The sequence below is a fragment of the Peromyscus eremicus genome, chromosome 16_21 (genome assembly GCF_949786415.1).
Source record: "Peromyscus eremicus chromosome 16_21, PerEre_H2_v1, whole genome shotgun sequence".
Classification (NCBI taxonomy): Eukaryota; Metazoa; Chordata; class Mammalia; order Rodentia; family Cricetidae; genus Peromyscus; species Peromyscus eremicus.
The window spans coordinates 32,738,746-32,762,050 of record NC_081432.1 but is presented as its reverse complement, the minus strand read 5'-3'; positions in this window follow the sequence as shown (position 1 = coordinate 32,762,050).

Sequence of the window (23,305 nt, the reverse complement as noted above, 5' to 3'; positions counted from 1 at the left end):
TTGTTTATGTATGCATGTGTTGTGAGTGTTTATAGGGGAAAAATAACAACCTTTATAGTGATAAAATTCAAAATTTGTAAATATATAGCAGGAGACCTTCTCTCGTCCTGTCCATGTCTCTGATTCCCATAATGTCCCCTCCTACTACTACATCCAATAGACTCTTGACACGGATTCTTCCTTCGTGTTGCCTTCAAAAACCAGATCTTGGTTTAGTTACCCTATGTCTCTGTTTTCAGTTTTGCCTTATGATTTCTTGTGTGTCTGTCCATGTCATTGAAGAAATGCCTCATCTTTTAGGGTTGCTCAAGTGCTGCCTGCCTGCCTGCCTGCCTTCTGTCTTTGAGGCAGAGTCTCATGTTGTCCCAGCTGGCCTCTCTATAATTGTGTATCATCCTTCCTCCATCTCCCAAGTGCAGGGGTTCCAGGTGTGTGCTCTCACACTCAGTGGTCCTCAGTAACTCATTTCTGTGTAAGCGTTACTCTTTATTTACTCTTCTTCCGATGGGTGTTGGGGATCTTGCTTATTTTGCTATTATGGGGATGCTGTGATGAATGAAATCATCCATTCACGGATTCCTACTCATGCTGTATTGCCAGAGGGAAGTTTTTCTCAATGGAATTTTGGTAATGCACAGCGGGGTGGTGCAGCTGCTGCTTCGATAGGTCTTGCCGTTTTTGCCTTCCACACTGCTATATTCCATGCCACCTACAAAGGGCGACATCAACTTTTCCGCATAGCCTCAACCTCACACTTTTGGATTCCTGCCAGTTTGATATATGAGGATTTGAGTGGTTTTAATTTGTATTTCATTTTGTGATGTTGCAAAACACAAGCAACCTTTCCATTCATTTAAAATTTATTTGTGTCTCCTTTTTCAACATATCCACTCTTGGCCCATTTTGTCACTGGGCTTTCTTTTTTTCCTTCTCATTTGCTGGCATTATTTATGTCATAGGTGGGGTTACCCTAGTATCTATAATGTGAAAGGTAAGTATCCCCATGTTGTCATTTGTCTTTGTTTGGTGTGGTGTGCTTATGTGGGAGAGCCAAATATATCTTTATTTTTTTGGTACCTAATTTTGGGATTGTAAATACAAAGGACTCCCCCATTAACCTCATGATACAAAGTGATTCTCACATCAGCTCTTCTGGGATTTTTAAAACTTATTTATTTAGTTTTTAGATCACAATAGAATTACATCATCATTTTTTGTGCTTAGAGCTTTTAATATTAATATCTAGCAGGCACGGGGAATTTGGCTGTCGGTCTGGGTGTATCATCTTGCTTTGAAAAGACATGAGGCAGAGAAGTGGAAAGTCTGTATACAGTATTTTCTGAATGGCCTTTCTCAGAAAGACTAATATTTGTATTTGATTGGACATTGAATACCCCCTTTGCTTTTGATTTTCTGTAATATTTTTGACCCAACTTACACATTATTTTTTTAATTGCTTAAGCTCATTGGTTTTGGTTTATATGTGTGCCTGAGTGTATGTATGTGCACCACATGTGTGCAAGAGCCCGCAGAAGTCAGAAGAGGGCATCAGATCCCTTGGAACTGGAGCTGTAGATGGTTGTAAATCACCATCTGAGTGCTGGGACTTGAACCCGGGTTTTCACCAAGAACAATGAGAACTCACAGTCACTAAGCCATCTTTTCAGCCCCAGTAATTTTTTCAAATCATACTCTTAACAGTTAGTGTAGCAGCACACAGAAACATTCAGGAATGTTTTAATTTAAGCGGTTTTAATCAAAATGAAGTCCACAAAGAGGTACAGTCCGTGGCAAGGATAGAAATGAAGAAGTGTCTAGAAAGTAAAACTTTTTAGCAGTTACAGCACTGGTTGCCAGAGTATGCTTGGTGTTGGTCTCTAAAGGAACAGAGATGAAAAGAACCCATCAGCCGAAGAGTATAAAACACAGCCAGCTGATGGACATACTTTGTCCAGCTGACTCATTATTATCCTAGATAGCCATTTATATAATGATAGTTTCATTAATTAGAGATCAAAAATACTATTCCATTATTAGTGTCTTCCAGACCTAATAGGACTGTTCCATATATGAGTTCACAGAGACTGCAACAGCACACAGAAGACCTCCATGGGTTCAAAACAGGCAAAGTTCCAACACTGAAAAGGGGAAGTGGACACAAAGTCCTACCCCTAACCAAGGTGCTGCTTGCAATTGATACCTGCTGGGAAGTGGGCAATTTTCTAAACATCTATTTTAAGCATCTGCTTTGAGACTCTCACTATGGAGAGGGGTAGGGGGTAGTGATCAGGACACTGAGGCATATAAACACAGTAAGATACCTTTGATGAGCATATGATTCTGTAATCTTTATCAAAGTTTTCTCATCCATGTAATTCATGCAATTCTGCACAAACAGTTGCTTTATGTCAGCTGTAAATCCTGACTTAAATCGGTGAAGCAGGGTACTGTGAAAAGACTTGAGCAAGCTTTTGCTAGAAAGGGAAAGCATTGTTTTTCAAGCTTGAACATGAAGAAATAGGGCTGGGCCATTGGGCATGGCATATAAATGCATAGACCCAGAGCTGTTCCATCCCATCTTATTTTAATAAAAGACCCAAATATGTCTACCCTTCAATTCAGTCAGTACAGATCCAACTCCTTGGCCAACTACTAAGTTTTCATGTGATAGACATAAAACAAACAATACCACCACCCTGCTCCCCCATCTATAACAACTGCATTATTGAAGACATCACTCAAAACTTCCCTTGTTCAGAAAGCATGACTATTGATGTCCCTCCTCTTCCACTAGCCAGGCTATTTCATTCATCTTTGTCTGCATCATAGGATTTTTCATCTGTTAATGTGTCGCTTTCAATTCTTCTCAAGTTGTACTTGTTTCCTCTGTCTCCTCAACAGATTGCATGAAGCTAAAGGGATGTCACATATATATTTCGGTAACCCGGTGGGGAGAAGGAATTGTCTTTGTTAGCTAGGCAACATGTTTTCTTCTTCATTGTTCTCTCAGCCATCTAAATATTTCTCCTGTATCAAGAATTTGATGGGAGCACACTTGAGGATCACTGCCAAGCTTTCAATGGATCATAGGTTTTCCTTTTGACATTTGATACCCTAGGGGCGTGTGTGTGTGTGTGTGTGTGTGTGTGTGTGTGTGTGTGTGTGTGTGTGTGTTATGATATAATTACAACTTCAGACTCTCCCATATACTTCTCAATGCTCTCTTTTAAATCCATAGTCTCTTTTTCCATTGTTGCTAGCATCTTGTTCCAAGTATCCTTATGATTTCTTCCCCTCTCTGGGGTATGGTCTCTGTTTTATTTGTGTCTCTTGCTTTACTTTGTTTTGACTTTACTTTTTAAAGGTCTTTAAAGAGTAAAACCCAAGGTTGTGGTGTGATAGAGTTGAATGAAATGAACGATCCAAAGTGTGACTTACTTCCTCGTGGAATGAGGGTCTTCTGGGCTCTGTAATATCTTATTGTGTTTACATGCCTCAATGTCCTGATCACTATCCACCACCCCTCTCCATGGTGAGAATCTCAAAGCAGATGCTTAGAATAGATGTTGAGAAAATTGTTTGCTTTGTGTGCATCTGAGATTTGAAAACCAATAATTTTACTCTCTTTATATATAACTTTGACACAAATTTTTACTTAAAATTTTTTTCTTAATCATGAATTAAGAGTCCACCTTATCTCCTAGATGGCAAAACATACGATGCTTTTGTGTCTTACCCAAAAGAGTGCCATCCTGAGAATGGAGAAGAATACACTTTTGCTGTGGAGACGTTACCCAGGGTCCTGGAGAAACAATTTGGGTATAAGTTATGCATATTTGAAAGAGATGTGGTGCCTGGTGGAGGTAAGAAAGGGAATCCTGGACAGACAGCTAATGGAGAGAAGTCTTTAATGAGATGACTGATCGTTTTGCCTTAAAAATGTACAAATGGCCAAAGTCCTTTAAGCAGCAGAGGTCAGTCGATCGCTAGTTATTAATTAATTGTGTCAGTCTGGTTAACCAACTTTTCACTGTCACAGTAAGAAATATTGAGAAAATAACTCCAGCCTTTCCTTTTGGGCCCTTTTCATTTTGCGTCGCAAGTCTGACACCCGAGGAAAGGCACAGGCATCTCCTTTTCTGAGACCCTGCCTCAATAAACAAAGTGGAAGGCAATGGAGGAAGGCACCCAGTGTTGAACTCTGACCTCCATGTGCATGTGCACACATACATGTGTGGCACATATGCATGTTAAAAAATTAACTGATGAGGAGAAGGAGGAAGAGAGGAAGTAGAGGAAAGGAGGAGGAAGAAGGAGAAGCAGGGGGACCAGGAGGAGTAGGAGGAAGAGGGAAGGAGAACACAATGTCATTATGTCACTATCCATCCCATATTTATTGTGTGCCATGGTTATTCAGTTAGACTAGAAAGAAAATATGTCAGTAAATAAGAAATAACTTTCCTTTTTCCTCACACCACAACTTGGAAAGGGAAAATGTCTTTAAGTGAGAAGTATAGGCACAGGTTAGATTAGTGTAGTGGTAAACTACTTCTTACTAGGTGAGACACAGGCCACACTGATATGTTTGGTATCTAGAAGGTACATCATTATTTCAAAAGTATGGGCCCATATTTTTACTACCATTTTATTGTATTTCTTTTGATTTCTTCTAAGTTCCTAGGGAAGAATACAAGTTTTTGTTTGTTTGTTTTGTGTGGGGCGTTTACCCACCAACCCCACAGCTCCCCAGAGTTTTCTTGAGTGCGAGCAGCAGGAAATATTAGAAAGAAGGATTTATTGCAGAGAATCTTGCAGAGATAAACAGATAGAAAATAAAGGATAGTCTCGAGAGGGCCTGGAACCTTTTCCAACGGGCCCAAATGTTTCTGCCCCAGGGTTTTTATAGAGATGCCAAGGGGTGGAACAAAAGACCTCCTCCCCCAGCACAGCCAAGTGCAGACCATCTCAGACACCTGCACTCAGGCCCGTGGTCCAATCATCCTCTATGCGGACCTGCTGGGTAAAGCCATGAGGAACCCGAGAATGGGCTCCAACAGTTTTGTTTTTATGGTGAACTGTCATGAGGCTTGGTTGAACTCCCTGGGGTCTAGAACAAGCTTTGGCATGTATGGTTAGCCATACATATATTTACCTAGTCGCAGCCACATAAAGCCATTTGTGCGTTATCTCTGTGAGCTGTTGGGGTAGGAAAGAAGAATGTGCCTGAGTGTTTACTTCCCACCCCTTTAGGGAGAAGACCTGCCTCTGGTCTAAAATAATGGGTGTTTTTGGCTAGTTTAGGTTATTGTTTTGTTTTCATCTGGGTTAAGTCTGCCTGTCACTCACCAGCTGTGTGATGCCGGCAAATTCTTCATTGTTCTGTGCTTTGGCAAAATGGGGGCCACAACAATACCTTTCTATGAGGTGGTTGTAATGGTGAAATGAATCAACATACATAAAACTGTAAAGACGTTATAGTGTCGGTAAGTGCTAAGCGGGTGCTCACTATTATTGCTATTTAGACGGTTATTTTGCCGGGTGTCTATAACAGACAAAAAATGACTTATTTTAAAGAAAACCTTGTTAGTGCAGCCAAAAGATAAACACTGTTAAATAAAAGTGTGTGATAGTTTTTCCTCCGTGCCCACCCTGCAGTCGGCTGAACTGACGCCAGTCTTGCTCTTCCAGCCGTTGTTGATGAGATCCATTCACTGATAGAGAAAAGCCGGAGGCTCATCATCATCCTCAGCAAAAGCTACCTGACTAACGAGACCAGGCTCGAACTTGAGAGTGGACTCCACGAAGCGCTGGTGGAGAGGAAGATTAAAATCATCTTAATCGAGTTTACTCCAACCAACAGCTGCACTTTCCTGCCCCCATCGCTGAAGCTCCTGAAGCCTTACAGAGTTCTGAAATGGAAAGCTGACAAGTCCCGTTCTTACAACTCGAGGTTCTGGAAGAATCTTCTTTACTTGATGCCGGCCAAGGCCATCAAGCCATGGAGAGAAGAGTCTGAAGCATTGCCGGTTCTTTTGGAACTTTGATCTTCAGCAAAGCTGGGTGTCAAAAGGAACTGAGGCACCGCTTGGGGCCGTGTGTGTGTGTGTGTGTGTGTGTGTGTGTGTGTGTGTGTGTGCATTTTCACAACAGGGGCTGTCGTGCAAAATACTGAATTCCATGATCATCCCTCCTATTTTTAGTTAGAAGATAAGATTTGTCATTGGGTCATCATAGATGAAACAAAATCTAAACTCCCAGAAGACCTTGGGATTCGCACGAAATCATTCTGTTATTCTTCCTTCCCCTAGAGCAGTGGTTGTCAACCTGTGGGTCCAGAACCCTTTAGCAAACCTCTGTCTTCAAAAATATTTACATTATGATTCATAGCAGTGGCAAATTTTCAGTTGTGAAGTAGCAATGAAAATAATTTTATGGTTTGATGTTGCCACAAGATGAGGAACTATATTAAAAGGTCTCAGCTTTAGGAAGGTTAAGAACCACTGCCCTAGAGCTATCTGCACATTTAACCCCATATTCAGCAAGGGTGGGGCTTGACACTCAAACTGATTTATGCCCAGAACAAGGCATTTTCTATGAACCAGTCTTTTTTACATCTCAAGGGGACATAGCTCCCTACCGGGCTTGGGAGGTGGACGGAGGTGGTGGAAGAGCCATATGCAGACACAGGGAAACAAGGTGGAACCTAGGGACTTGGCTTCAGGATGAGTTTAGTGTTGCAAGGCATTTCTTAGAAGTTCAGTGAGAGACATCAGGCAAGATGTCTCACTTCTTATTTAGACCTTTCATGAAACCTTTGAAAGGGGAACCCTAAACACCTTTGTATAGTCCATGTAAGACAAAGATTTCAATTCAGGGAACTCAGTGGGACGTTCAACTTTAGTGGCCTAAGGCTTCTGTTGACTTTATGTAGGTCTTTATATATAGGATCATATAAGCTACTAAGCTGCAACACACAAACAACAATTGCTTGTTGTTTTTATCAGCTCTTTCAAATGGGGGGCAGTTCAGCGTGGTGGTTGAGAGTGTGACCTGGCCTGTTCAGCCAAATTTGAGTGACAATCTTGGGTTTTCTGCTTCTTTTATGACTTCTGGACTTTCACCCAACTTCTCATACTTGAGTTTCCTCATCTCTAAAATCACAGTTGAAAGTAAGTATTCCTTCTTCACAAGGGGACTAACGAGCACTCTGTGAATGTGGCTCTTCTTTTTTTTTTTTTAATTTTATAATTTAATTTAATTTCACATATCAGCCACGGATTCCCCTGTCCTCCCTCCTCCCACCCACCCCTGCCTTCCCTCCAATCCAGCCCCCATTCCCATCTCCTCCAGGGCAAGGACTCCCCTGGGGATTCAGCTCAGCCTGGTAGATTCAGTCGAGGCAGGTCCTGTCCCCTCTTCCCTACACCAAGTCTGAGCAAAGTGTCCCTGCATAGGCCCCAGGCTCCAAAAAGCCAGCCCATGCACCAAGGACAGGTCCCAGTCCCACTGTCTGGGGGCCTCCCAGGCAGTTCAAACTAATCAGCTGTCTCATTTATCCAGAGGGCCTGATCCAGTTGGGGGCTCCTCAGCTATTGGTTCATAGTTCATGTGTTTCCAGAGTGTGGCTCTTCTTATTGGTGGCAGTAACTGCCCTCATTCATGCTTGGTTCTGTGACTTAACATTGGAGCAACTGGGAGCCAGAGTTAAGGTGGGAAAACAGGACTGAGGAGGGAAGCTTCTCTGGCTTGAGTAGCAAATTGAGAGAAGGGCACAGTAGAGACATAGCAAAACAAAACACACACACACACACACACACACACACACACACACACACACACCATCTCTCTATTGGAATGCACATCTCTTGGGCACTGGAAGACACTTCTCTCTAAAGGGAGCTGTCACCCTGGGGCCTTCTTGTGGTTCAAAACAATGGGTGTCTGTGGGAATTATTTGTCTGTGTGTGTGTGTGTGTGTGTGTGTGTGTGTGTGTCTATGTGTGTCTCTGTGTGAATGTGTGTGTGTGTGTGTGTGTGTGTGTGTGTATGTGTGTGTGTGTGTATGTTGACCTTGCATGGGAAGATACAAAGAAGATTCAGGGAAGTCCAAAGCTATCTGTTTGCAAGCTTGCAAATGCTAGAGTACACCAGGAATGTTCTAGAAAAGTCTAGAGCAAAGACTGTTTAGAACAGATATAGTAGATTTTGAAAGAAAGGGGAAAAAAAACAAAAAGAATGGGGATTCTGAAGTAATTTTTGTATCTCATGACTTCACATGCTAATTGGCTGGCAAAAAAAGGATAAATTCAACAAATGCTTTATATCCTATGTGTGAAAGTACAGAATCAGAAAAAATTTTGTTGTTTTGAGAATTTTTGGTAAATAAAATTACTTTGCTTTATTTTTTATTACTCATGCTCTGACACATGAAGTTTATTTTATATGAAATATATTTTACATTAAATCTGCTAAATGCATTCATTAGATGTGAAATGTCTCTTGACTCCTTTTCTTTTATTTTAAGACTCCACTCCTTCATTCACAACATAGATTTCCACTGGTTTTAAGGAGGCAAGGGAAATTCAACATGGCCCTCCCACAGCTATCTTTTTTTTTTTTTTTTTTTTTTTGACATAGAGTTTCTCTGTGTAGCCCTGGCTGTCTTGGAACTCACTCTGTAGACCAGGCTGGCCTCAAACTCAGAGAAATCTGCTTGCCTCTCCCTCCTGAGTGCTGGGATTAAAGGTGTGCACCACCACCACCTGGCCAGCTATCATGTTTTAATGCCAGTTGTGTTGTGTGTATCTTTTTGAAAAATTTATTCTTTAAGAGTTTCATATGTGTATACAATGAAATATAATTTGCTTCCTCTACCTCTTCCTATTCTCCAGCACATTTCCCATGTAATTCTTGTCCTCATTTTAAAAATAATCCACTAAGTTCAGTCAGTGCTACCTGTATGTACATGGATTGGGCCATCTACTAGAACATGTGTAAACTTACTAGTAAGCACATCCCCAAAGAAGAACGATCCTTTCTCCTCTAGCAGCTATCAACTGCCAACAGCTCTTCAGTTAGGGCTAAATCCTCACGACCTCCTCCATGATCCATGCTGGAATTTTCACTGGTTCGATCTTATGCATGTTATGTGCAGGTATCCACAGCTGCAGTGAATTCAGAGTGCAATGGCCATGTCATGTCCAGAAGACAGCATTGCACAGCTCTCCTCTCCCATCCTCCACCTCTTACGTTATTTCTGCTTCCTCTTCCAGTATGTCCCCTGGGCCTTGGCAGGAGGCAGGGAGGAGTTAAAGATGTCTTATTTAGGGCTGAGCACTTTTAGTCACCTATTCTAAGGACCATTATGAGTCTTTGAATTGACTGTCACTCATTAAAACAAAAAACAAAAAGCAAACAACAACAACAAAACAAGCTTCTTTGATCAAGGTTGAGAGAAGCCCAGATCTATAGGCCTAAACACAGATATTTAGAAGAAATTTTGACAATATATCCATTTAGCAATGACAATAATTGGTTCCACTCAAGTACTATGCCCTCCCTACCCATGGGCTTTTGACCATGCTGGTAATACCAGGTATGAATTCCCTCTTGTAGAGTGATCTTGACATACATTCTGAAAGTGGTTGGTTACTCCATACACTTATGCCACTAATGCATCAGTAGTCAGACTTTGTGTGGTATGTCAGTATTTTAGCATGTAGGTTCCAGTACTGGGTAAGGGTATTTATGTCTTTTCTTCTGCAGCAGTCTGCATAGCACCAATCACCATGAACACTGGTCAGTAGGGAGGAAGAATAAGGTAACTCAAATCTAGAAAGATAAACGTTTCATGTTTTTTCTCATATATAGATCTTGGATTCAAACCTTTGACATTTCTATACCTATAATGTGGAATATAAATGTATAACTTTTACTTTTAACTTTCATGCAGAGTAAGGACAGAATTCTATCCCATTCCTCCCCAGGCCACACAATATTAAATTCAAGAACTTAAACACAGTTGACCCTCACATGCCAGTTAACAAATGTTCATCTTTTAAAATTAATTTAGGTATTTGAGCATCTTTCTCTTCTATAATTTCTGATGTCCTTAATCTGGGAAATCAATTTTAAACTATCAGAATGACCCTCTCTTTCAAGGATACAAGGAACTCTTCACCTATTGCTCTGTTAGAAGTATTTATTAAATTAGAATGACAGTTACTCAAAGAATCCTGAAGTTCCATGACCCACATATTTCATGGAACTTGAGACCTGTTATGTCCAGGAACATTATCACAGTACCATGCCTGACTCTTCCATGAGGCCAAGACAGAAAGGGACATGTTTACTCTTCAGCATTGCTTGTTGGAAAGTGAGGTTGCAGATAAACATTTTGAAGGCTTTGGGCACTTTTCTGGGAAGGCAGCATATACCACAAATGCACAAAGCAGGCTTCACAAATAGGAAGCTGGCTGTTTAGGAAAGGTCCAGAGTTGGGGAAGAGCAAGGGAGTATTCAGGATGCCTTCTAAGCCATTCAGACTGGGGCAAAAAGACAAAGCTAGATGGAAGTACACATTTGGCTGAGGCATGACCGTATATATAGCTTCTCCAAGATACAAGGAGGGAAGACCAGAGAAGTTCTGTACAGATGCTCAGTGGCAAGCCAAGTGGACTGGCCAAGGTGCTTTGAAAAAGTGTGAGAAGGGGCAGGCACTGACATGTTGTCAGAACAGGAACGTTAACAAAGCCGAGTAGAATTGTACTTTTAAATGCTCCAGTGCAGAGGGTGGTAAGGAGGACCTATCGCTGTCTCTTGAAGTGTGTCTCTGAAGAAGAGACCAAAGCTGGAAAAAGTCATATTTTCAGGAAGAAACTGCCCTGAGTGTGAGATCTCTAGCGCAGCAGGGCAGGCTGGGGGAGGGAGACTCTTCAGAGTGACCAAGCCACAGAGCTAACAGGAAATGATATATGTGTGTTCTGTGTGAAGGACAGGGGCCCCTTCTGCTGCATCTGCATGCCACAGTGATAGCAATCAGAACACCTGGGCTGGGAGCTTTCAGCCAACACCTATGGTTTTTTTGTAATATATTTTTGCTGTCTCTTGTGGCTGACGTATACTCAGAGAATACCGCTCCTTGCTTATGTAATTGCTACAGCTTGGTGTGTGTGAACTCAGTAATGGATCACATACATGTCAATAGGCTTTGATTGTAGGAGACACCTGATGTTAACCATATACACATGCATAGGTATCTGTGAACACACACAAATACACACACACAAGCACACACTCACCCATGCAAGTGCACCACATGCACGTTAAACCATTGTTCCGTGATGAAAGATGACCAGACTCCACCACCGCCACTTAAAGCCACATGGGTACACCATTTAAAGTGATCTCAATTTGCACCTGATGACATTACACTGATTCTTAATCATGTTACTCAGAAAGAAAAGTATCATATAAAGGCCCAGACCTTATTTGCTTGGATCCACTGCCAGATGCTGGGAGCTTCCATGCTGGAGGAAGCAAAGGGATCTTAGACAGCAATGATTAAGCCTATTAACACTAGCTTGAAGATTGATCGGGAAGAGACTATGCTGCTGTACATTGGATGAGGGAGGTAGTCCTTTCCTTCAATGTAGATATCTAAATAACACTGACCAGTAACCAGGATGAACTCCTAAAACACCTGCCAATACCCTCAGGATATACAAAGTCTGAAAGCTGAGCAGCAGCCCTGTGGTACTCTGCATCTTTAATTTCCTGTTGTGCATGCCAGCAGGCCTGCAGAGTCCTCACTGTGGACCAACCTGAATACCATCACCAGGAAAAGCTGAAGTTGTAGCACGAATCTTAAAAGGTCTTATTAATAAAAACAAACCTGGAGCCAGGTATAGGGGTGAATGCTGAAAAGATCAGAGAAGCATAACCAGCCACAGCTACCTCACCTCTCCAATTCCTCAGCTGATTTCGTTTCCTCAAACTGGAAGCCTCTGTGTCTTCATCCGAATGGATCTCAGCTGAACTGCTGCTCAAAAGCCTAGAAGCTTAACAGACTCTAGTTCCTGGTTTCCACGCCTTATATACCTTTCTGCTTTTCTGCTTCCTGTAATCACTTCCTGGGATTAGAGGCATGTGTCACCATGCCTGGCTATTTCCAGTGTGGCTTTGAGCTCAGAGATCTGGATGGATCTCTGCCTCCAGAATGCTAGGATTAAAGGTGTGTGTGTGCCATTTCCTGGCCTCTATGTCTATCTAGTGGCTGTTCTGTTCTCTGACCCCAGATAAATTTATTAAGGTGCACAGTATATTGGGGAACACAATATCACAACATGAATTCCGTGCTAGTTAAGGCAGCTGCTCTAGTCACCTTCATGTGGACATCCTAAGCTGAGTTTTTGACAAACACACACAAAATGTATTTTTGGGTAGGGGCTGTCTCTTTCAAACTACCTGCCTAAGCAGATCACCCAGTTTCTAAAATGATTTCTTGGTGTGGACTATTACTTTAAGTAGGCAAAGATGTGTTACGTTGGTTTGTGCTGTGGAATATTACTTTAACGATGGGAAGGAGTGTCATTTGTTTCTGTTGCCTTGGTTCACAAGGTAAAGATAAAGATGTGTTACATTTGTTTGTGTTGCATTTGTTACATAAAGACGTCCTGATTTGTTTTTGCTAAGGAAGCTGATTGGTCTAATAAAAAGCTGGACAGCCAATAGCTAGGCAGGAGAGGGATAGGCGGGGCTGGTGGGCGGAGAAAATAAATAGGAGAGGGTATGAGGAGAAGGAGGTGAGAACAAGGGAGAAAGGAAGGGACATGCCCAGGGTGAGAAGCCAGGCAGCTGCCATCCAGCCAGACACAAGAAGCAGTGGAAGCAGGGTACATGGAAGGAAAGAAAGGAGAACAGCCCTGAGGCAAAATGTAGATGAAAAGAAACTGGTTAACTTATAAGAGCTGCTGGGACAAGCCTAAGATAAAGCCGAACATTCATAACTAATAAGAAGTCTTCGTGTCATGATTTGGGAGCTGATTGGTAGCCCAAAAAGGAAAAAGCCTGTTACAGTTTCTAAATTGTTTCTCTCTGTATTCACCGTTACTGCAATTCATTCAAATCATGAAATTAGCAAAGTAAAATATGGCAAAAATGAAATCCATACTTAGATTAAAGAAGAGCAACAAAAGGAACCTAGCTTTTACCTTTATTTATTAAAGGTTGATAACAAAACAGTTCAAACATAGATAGCAGGAGGAACATACAACAAATACCCAAATATCTAAAATCCAGATTCAAAATGTAAATAGCTTCCTGTGCTTAGCCTGTCTCGCAGTGTATCCTGGGCTGTTTTTGCTCTGTCTTTTTATATTATGACATCACCATGCACATCACAACATGTGTCATAAGAAATGAGTGTTTGTCTATACACAGCACTTTACAAATTGACAATAGTCTGCTGACACTCAAATTGTCCATCTTTGGCCATTTTCAAGTTGATGTCTGTGTCCTTTGGTATTGCTGCTGAGTTTCGATCACTTCCTTTTTCTGTTATTGTTGTTTACTGACACCAGAAGACGCTCTGGGCTTAAGTTGTTCTAGCCTTTTTCTTAGACAGCTCTCTGTGAAGCTGTATCTCTTTCCAGGGGGAAAATCATATTCAGAGTCCACAAACCAGCCTTAGATTTAGTGAGTCTTAGTTTACCAAGTTTTTCTAAAGTAGACAGAGAAAGGACACACACACACACACACACACACACGAGAGAGAGAGAGAGAGAGAGAGAGAGAGAGAGAGAGAGAGAGAGAGAGAGAGAGAGGGAGAGAGAGAGAGAGAGAGAGAGAGAGAGAGAGAGAGAGAATGAGAAAGAGAGAGAGAAATGAATTTTTGAATCTTGAAACAACACCGAAAGGACAATTTCATTCAAGACTGAAAGTTTTAGTCATCAATTTTATATTGGTATGTATCATTTGCATGCAGAAGATTCCAGTTCTTGACAATATTAATATAATTATTAATTTTCTTTAATGTAGAGTAGCTATAATAGCCTCAGAATAATTTCAATACTTCAACTTAATAATTCAACAATAGGTTTTTTTTTAACTAAAAGCAATTTGAGATTTTTTAAAGTTGTTTTCCCTCTTGAGAAGATTTCATTAAAAGATAAAGTCAAGTGTTGTATTCTCAAGTCATTTGAAATTATCTTTAGATAGTGTTTTGTTGACTCAATGTGTTAGTTTCATTCTTCATATTTTTATTTGTAGAGATTGTTTCTTAAATTTTTTTTTTTTTGGTTTTTTGAGACAGGGTTTCTCTGTGGAGCTTTGTGCCTTTCCTGGAACTCACAGAGATCTGCCTGGCTCTGCCTCCCGAGTGCTGGGATTAAAGGCGTGCGCCACCACTGCCTGGCCTTAAAATTTTATTTTGCATGAAAAATTACTTGCGTTCTTTTAAGAGCAAATCTGCAAAATAAAGTCCATATAGAATTCACTTTTCATTCCTCTCTCCATTACCTGTTTATTCTGCACCTGATAGTAAACATTTAAAAAACTGACATTGACTTACATTTCCATATTTTAATATAAATAAATATGCATGGATATTTATATCTTTCATCTCTCACAGATAAATGGTAATGATAACAACCAGTTTTCCAACTTAATTTTCTTGAAACTATTTTAGTAACTACTCCATAATTATATATGAAACTAGTTCTCACTACCTCATGCAAGTACCTGGAACATTCTTATGTTATTGTTTATTCAACCAGTACTAAGAGTTCCCAGTATTTTGCTCTTACATGTGACATTATGAAAGACAATATTATTCAAACACCTCTTCACATTTTTTGCTTGAATATTTTTTTGAGGTCATGTCCAAGATGCAGGATTGCTGTGTCAGCAAACACACATATGTGATTTGGGTCCATATTGCCTTATTTCTCCCTACAGAGACTGTGCCATCTCCCATCCCCGACAGCAATGTAAGGAACAGGTTCTATGCCTTCTGCTAACATGTTTTGGAGGTGTTCGATCTTATTTCCACTGCTGGAAGATCTTACCACATTAGAGATGACAAGATTTCATAATGTAAATTACAAATCTTTTCTTTTACTTTATTTTTGTATTTACTTATTCCCAGGCCATAAAGAATTAAACTAAGCTTCTAGTAGTTGTATAGATTAACTTTTTCACACTTTAAATCCCAGTCCATTTGGAACACAGTCTGTTGTGTAGTGTGAGGAAAAGATTCATTGCTTAGTTTTCCATATGGCTACCCCATTACCCACACTATAGCTATCAAAGGTCATCTAATTTGTGATGCCCTTTTCTATTTTTAATAAATTTCCATGTATAGTTAGGTGTTTCTGCACCATCTCTTCTGTTCCAATGGCATTTTTCTACCCATGAGATAGCACCACAATGTTTCAATTGTACAACGTGTTAAACATATTTGAATTTCCTGTAGTGACTAACCCTTCATCTCTTCTCAAATCTCCTATTGTTAGCAATTTCCTGCTTTTCTCTTCCAAATGCAATTTATGAATGATATGTTAAACTTTGGGAAAAGAGCTGTTGATAGATTCACTTTAGAAAACCCTCTGGACAATAACTTCAGACTCAACTTTAAGGTCTATGTCAGGGTCTCTGAGATTTGATGAGGACACTCCCCAATCCCCGGGTATCTCTAATGTACTTCAACATTTACTAAACACCCATCACGAACAATGTCCTATTTTTTCCTCTTCCCTTTATCCTCTCCATTCCTCTTTCAAGCCCTTCTAGGTTTTTATTCCCAGTACTGTCTCTGCAGAACCCTGTGAGCCTAGAGTTCATGTGCCTCATGTCTTTTCTGCTGAAACTGTTACATACTGCAGTAGGCTGTAAGAAAATCTCACATTCTCATGGAATTCTAGATAGGTCCATGACTAACATGGACACATGTCTTTGATGGCTTAGACCTGTTTTCAGTTGCTGGTTCGTCTTGAAGCCTTCCACTTTCACTGCAGATAAGCACTCTTTGCCCTCACTCTGACACGAGCTTCGTCTCTATTTATGTTCAACGCTCTCCTCCAGTCTTGTACAGACATAACCCTTGTGCCTTGCTGTGCTCATCTGCTTCAGCTTTATCTTCATGGCAATAGTAGTCTCTTGAGGGAGGATGATAATGTGGTTAATTAAGATGCTTTACAGATAGTATTCCTTGTGACTAGTGTGGTCTCTTGGTGCTCCAAATTGTTCTAATTATAGTGGAGTTCTTAATTATGCATTCTAAGGTTTCCTTTTAATGCACAACTACATAAATTAGCTCCAATGACTTTCAATTTTAAGATTATTTCATTTTCTTTATTAGTGAATTGTTGCTTTATATAAGCAATATTGGTGAGATGGACACTTAAAAGTTCATTAGAAGAAAGCCTTTAAGTTTGAAAGTAAAGGCAATGATGGTGATCCTAATTTTATAAGATGAAGGAGAGAAAGAGAGAGAGAGAAAAAGAGAACTCTCCTGTTGAGAAGTGGTGTTGAGTGTTAAAGATTCTGTACAGGAAATTCCCGTAAAGGAAGCAGGCTTACTCACCATTTCAACTAAACCTAACCACAAGCCTTTTCTTTTCTTGTCAAGGAGGCTGGCCAGAGAACAGCTTTAAATGTTTCATTTCAGGGGCTTTTCTTCTGTGGACAGAGGTAGTTTACTTGATTTTCCTTTATTATGACCGTGCTTTTTCCAACGCCAGTGGTCCTTTACAAATTACAAGGGTTTTCTTTTTTTCTGTCCAGGTCTAACTCATTATTTCCAGACTGTATGAGTTGGATAATTCTTCCATCTTCTCCGACTTACTCTCTTGCTAAGAAAAAAATATATAGTAGAATTCTTTGAAGATGGCTGTTTTTCACACTTTTCTTCAGATGCACAAGCCAGCAGTCATTGATATAAAGACATGAAGTTCCTTGTTTTTGTGTTTATAAGAACAGGAAACAAAGGTAAGACAATAGAACATCCTTTCGCTAGATTTCCTGACCTCAAATAATTTTTAAAATGACTTTAAAAATAAATTGCTAAACAGTTGCTGTTTTATGGAATATTTTTAATAACAAATGTGCAACATTTGTATCTCGGTGTATTTTTGAATCTTCACTTGAAAAAAATGATTAATTACAGTGCATTTTACTGGAAGGGTTATAAGTAGAGGGATTCAAAATGCATGCCAAATTTGAATGACCACTCTCACTTGTCTACCCTTGAAGGTAAGCGCTGAACAAGCTACCGTGGACCATATGAGCATCATCCTAATATTCTTTGAATACTGGAACTATTTGACTAGTCCACATCTCTTTTTTTTAGTTTGTGTTGTAAGGGTGTGAACAGGATTGAGTGTCTTTTCCTGGTGATTTATTCAGAATTTTCACCTTCCTCCTCTCAGCAATAGCTTTGTTCGTTGAAAGACTTAGTATACTATTACTGTAAAATATGGTTGAGCGTGTGTCTTTGAATGACTTCAGGGTAGATCTTCTGCCTCTGAGAAAAAGACAGTTTTGTTTTTTTTATAAAGCTCTCCTGGAAATTTTTAGGAAAGAGACCTTGTAGATTTCCAGATCATCCCATTGGCCTCCTGCCTCCTTCCGTGGAGGATGGCATATAAGGATGGAAATGAGAAGTTTTGAAAGCCTTTCCATCTAGATATGACTCTCTCTTCTACTACTGCACAGGTATGTGGTCTTCATTTAATAATGGGTGCCATTGCTATGAGCGATGAGACCTTTGGTTATCAATTGGGAAAGGAGAAATACATCACATGTGTTTTCCAGAATGGCAAATGTAAATAAGTGATACATTCAGTGCCACCTGTCAATTATTTGTTATCTCAAAAAACACTCCTGTATTAGCTGTTTTTTTTTTGTTTGTTTGTTTTTGTTTTTGTTTTTGTTTTTGTTTTTCGAGACAGAGTTTCTCTGTGTAGCTTTGCTCCTTTCCTGGAACTCACTTGGTAGCCCAGGCTGGCCTCGAACTCACAGAGATCCGCCTGGCTCTGCCTCCCTAGTGCTGGGATTAAAGGCGTGCGCCACCACCGCCCGGCTTTTTTTTTTTTTTTTTTTTTTTTTTTTTTTTAGTTTTTGTTTTTGTTGGTTTTTTTTTTTTCTGTGATAAAACACCATGACCAAGGCAATATACAGAACTGCAATATACAGTTCCCAGGAGCAGAATCTGCAGCCTTGTTTGGTTTAAGTTGGCCAATGCTCAACAAGTAAGGTACTTTACACTTGAATGATTTCTTCTGAATCCCTGAAGTGTTTGGGTGATGGTACAATGAAAAGTAATACTTAGATATTAGGAGGTCTTTTAAAAGCAGACATTGGGAGATAAGAGCTTGTAGTGTTGTTCCATGTAAATGGACCATTCAAAATGGGTTTGTTCTGGTGTTGTTATGTGGCCAACAGCAATGGTGGTAACTACTATAACTGCTGAGAATACTGTATATTCTGAAACTTTTAGATGGAATAATCTATAGATGTCTGTTAAGCCCTTTTGATCTATGGTGCAGGTTAATGCCAAGGTTTGTTTGTTGATGTTTTGTCTGGATGATCTAGTATTGATGAAAATGGGATGTTCAAATAATTCTCTGTTCTTGTAATTGAGTCTGTTTCTGTATGTCCAGTAATGTTTTTAAAATGAAATTTGGTACCCCAATGTTCTGCACATCTACAGTAATTCTATTTTCATGATGAATCGCTTTCTTTATTAATGTGCATTAACTTTCTTTATATTTTCTCATTATGGCAATGGAGCCTATTTCATCAGATGTAACTACTCCCGTTTGTTTTTGGCTTCGATTGGCCTGAAACATTGACTTTTATTGTCTCACCTTCAGTCTGTGTGTGGTCTTTGCCAGTGAGGTGGTTTGCATGAGATGCCGACTCAGACATTTGACTCTTTGATCCTCAGTTGATGGTGGTGCTCGGGTAGGTTTAGGAGATGTGGTCTTGTTGGAGGAAAGAATTTGAAGATTTGTGCCATTCCCAGTTTATGTTCTCTGCTTTGTGCTTATAGTTCAAGATGTGAGCCCCCAGCTTCCTGTTCCTGCCATGATGTTTCACTCTGCCACTGTGGACTCTAACCCTCTGGGGCCATAAGCTCAAATAAACTCTTCTGTATATTGCCTTGGTCATGGTGTTTTATCACAGAAAAAAAAAACAACAAAAACAATAACAAAAAAAATTCAGCTAATACAGGAGTGTTTTTTGAGATAAATAATTGGCTCCTACTTTTTAATCTCTTCATCCAGTTTGAGTGATTTAATTAGCAAATTAAAACCATTTTCACTTAGGGTTATTATTGAAAATGATTTGTTGACTCTTATGCTATTGTTGATTGTTTTCCTGTTGATTTAATTGTTTTTCTCCTCTTTTGTGTTAGAGATTAGGTGGTTTACTGAATTGGAAATGCCTGAGCCATTCTCTCTCTCTCTCTCTCTTTCTCTCTCTTAGATTTATTTATTTTTATTTTATGTGTATTGATGTTTTGCCTTCATATATGGCTGTGTGAGGGTGCCAGATTCCCTGGAACTGGAGTTACAGACAGTTGTGAGCTGCCATGTGGATGCTGGGAATTGAACCCAGGTCCTCTGGAAGAGTAGTCAGTGCTCTTAACTGCTGAGCTATCAACTGAGTCGTTCCTAATTCTCCTTTGTCTATTTGTTCTTCTCATGAAACTTATTCTTTCCTGTGTTTTCATTATTAAGACTCATTGTTCCTTCTAACATGTAGGATCCCCCTAAGTGTCTTTCACAATGATCTAGAAGTCACAAGTTACTTTCCAGTGTGCTTCTCTTGGCTTGTTTTATTTCTTCCTGATTTTAAGATAAATGTACTGAAAGTGGTAATTTCTACTGCCATGTACCCCCTTTCACTGCTTGTGATACATCATCACATACTTTCCTTCAGATTTTATACCAAGATGCAATATTTTTCTGGTATATTTGCCTTAGTAATAAGTTGATAACTTTTCTTTTGCAGCTTGTAATATTGTTTCTTTCTTTTGAACTTTGCCATTTTGACTCCAATGTGTCCAATGTTGTGACTCATTCTTTGGTCTGTCTGGGGTTCTAAATATGTCTTGGACTTACATGTCTTTTCCTTAACAGTAATTAGCAACTGTTTTGTTCCAATTTTTGTGAATGTTTTCTGTATCTTGTTGTACACTATATATTTCTACTCTGCTAATGCCTGAGTGCCGTATTTCCTTGTCCTCTACCTCTGATATTCTGCTTCATTTGGTCTACTGGCTATGATTTCTACTACCAAAATTTTACTGAGTTTTTCATTTATGTATTTTTTCCCAAAACTTTGATTTTTTTTCCTGAATGTCTTATGCAAGGTTCATTTTCTTGTCTGCATCCTGAATTTATTACTTCATTTTAGTGTTTGTTTCCTCTTTGAAGTAACTAATTATTTTTACACACTGACTTTTGAATTGTATGTCCAGCATGTCATTCATTTCATTGGCCTTATGTTTAGTAACTGAGGTGCTATCATTACTCGGGTGTGTAATAATACCTAGTCATGTTTATTGAGTTTCTCTGTTGTAATTTGCTAATTTTTTGGTTTAGATCTCTCTTTTGGTTTTATTTGAGGATCTCCTGAGGTGAAGCTTCCCCAGGACCATTCAAAGAAGAGTAGACCAACCACAAAGCAGAGAAAAGTATAGCCATACACTTAAAATCAATGAAAACAAATTACTACACCAGCAATAACCATAGAACACAAAATGGCACAATATTAATGTAGAATATGGTATGAAGCCAATTATTATTTTACACAAAAGTAAAAGTAGCAAATGAAAGAAGTAAGGCAAGACAGCAAGGAAAGAGTGAGAAGAAAGGGGAAGAAAGTTATATGAAGTTAAACAAAAAGATCTGAGAACATTATGAAAAAGGAGAGGAAAGTGTAAGTGAGTAAAAAATGAATTTGATCACACAGTAAGGGAATAATGTTTGAATAGGTTTAGGTAATTATGAGGAGGATAGAAATATTAAAACTCTTTAAGAAATAGAGTTAAAATACTACTAAAAGTTTAATAAAAAGAAAAAATGGATCATGAGCGGCATAAAAAATGATGACGTGTTGGAGCAACTTCTGAAATCAGAGTCTATAGGAAAGGAAAAAGAGGCTCAGGTGAATTTGGGTTTCCTATGTATCCTACCATTTAAGATAGTACTGAATTTGAACTATCCAAATGTCCAGCATCCACCAGAGTTGTCTTCCATTTGAGAACTTCTCTGTTTGGGGTAGCGGGAGTCTGAGACGATACATTCCTACAGTCCATGTGCTGGGCAGTTTCTTCCACACCCTCAAGCACAGTGAAGGTAAGAGAAACAAAAACATTGACTTCTGTACATGATACCAGGCTCTGTGCTTTTCAAACCCACTCAGCATTATATGCCTTGCTAAAGAGACGAGCCTGTGGAAGTCAGATCTGTTCCTGGCGTCTCAGAGGCCTGCCAACAACGAACCTTGCAGCAGATAACTGGCTCCGGTGACTAACTTCAAGCTTGGGGCTATCAGACTATACAATTAACCTTGAGGAGATAAGATCAGCTTCCAGGAAGAGAAAGTGAGATCCCCTGTATGTTACTATCCCTTTTGCTGCCGGAGGCCAGCCTCCAACCCCCTACACTTCTCAGCAAGTCTGTATGCATTCCTCATTCTCTCTACAACTGCCTTGCACAGGTATCTTCCATCCGGAGAAGGTGGCAAATTGATTCCAGGCTCCATGACTCGTGATTCTTCCTTGTGATCATGTTCTGTGGGTAGCTCAACCTTTAACAGTAAGTTCTCTTTTTAAGATCTATCTAGCTACAGCTTCCTAGTACTTAGTGGGATAACAACACAACACCACGGGCCTCCTTTCCACTAAGGACCTCCTCCTCAGGAGGGGTCACCATCTCACCAAAGCTCCCAAGTAAATTGGAGTCTTTGCAAGAACTGTGAGCTGTCTTGAACAGCTCTTGAAGTCTTGAAGAACTGTCTTCAGCCCAGGGCTTCCTGGCTTAGCCTTTGAATGAGGCTGATGTTGCTTTCCCTCCAACTGGGGAACTACAGCTACTGACACTGATGTATACTATCCCTCCCTTTCTTTATCATTCTATTTCTGGCTCTCCAATTGTCCCATCATCCTCTCTGTGCTTCCCCATAACCCCCCCCCCCATTTTCTGACCTTCTGTTTGAATGGAAGGGCTCATATTTGCTCCCCTGACTTTTCTCATTCACCATATCACATGTAGCAGGTTCTTGCCTATTGTTTTATCCATGAGGTCCCTACTGTCTTTTCGTCCTGGGATTTTATTTTTTACCCTTTTACTCTGGTTGCTCAACTCTTAGTAGCCACACCAAATATATAATCATCTCAATTGCTGGGCAGATTTGACATTTGAATATAATCTATCCTCCAAATTTTGTTCATTTTCAATATCAGCATAGACAATACTGCCCTATAATGAAACATCTTATTTTCTGCTCAAAATTGAACACTTGACAAATTTACGCTTTCCAAGTCCCTAGCTCTCATTGTTTATAAGTTATTTGAAGGTTCTCAAGGTCACTCTCTCCACCGAGGAGGCAAACATTATGAACCCAGCCCAGGTCTGTCTGATTTTCCATTTTATGGACACACGCTCTCTACTTTTATATCTGAGAGGATCAATAGTGACATCTTCACGTCACAAGTTTCTACCCTTATTTATCGAATAGTTTTTGTTTTTAACTAGTGTTTAGTACCACGTATATACTCTCAGATTTTATAGATAGCAGGTCAATCACCAGCTTCCCTAACTGCGGAGAACCTGTCATTTTCATATAAACCAGGCCATGTTTTCAGGAAAAAAATCATTATTTTTCCAAATTACTGATAGAAACATACACCGTAGATGGGTAGATGGGAGCATTATAATAAAAAAGAAAGAAGAAGAATTCCATGAAGAGAGGTGGTATTAGAAGGTACTCCAGGGCTCATGTGAGGGCCTCGGGGAACTCTGCATGTGAGGAGTTCATCCTCTGAAGACACAAGAGATGACACATGGAGGAAGCTGCTTCATGCCCCTGAAAATACCCAGGCAGACTCTGGGCTTCTGAAAGCCTGTTTGGGTGGGATGTGCCCTTTCAGAGTTTCCTGTATTTCTTGAGACTTGGTCATGGGTTTTGATTTCTCCATTTCCTATTTCAAAAGTGAAGAGGATGCCAGAGAAAGAGCTTTGTGTCTCCACACACTCCACACTGGCAATGAGAAGTCACTGAAGCCATGACAGGA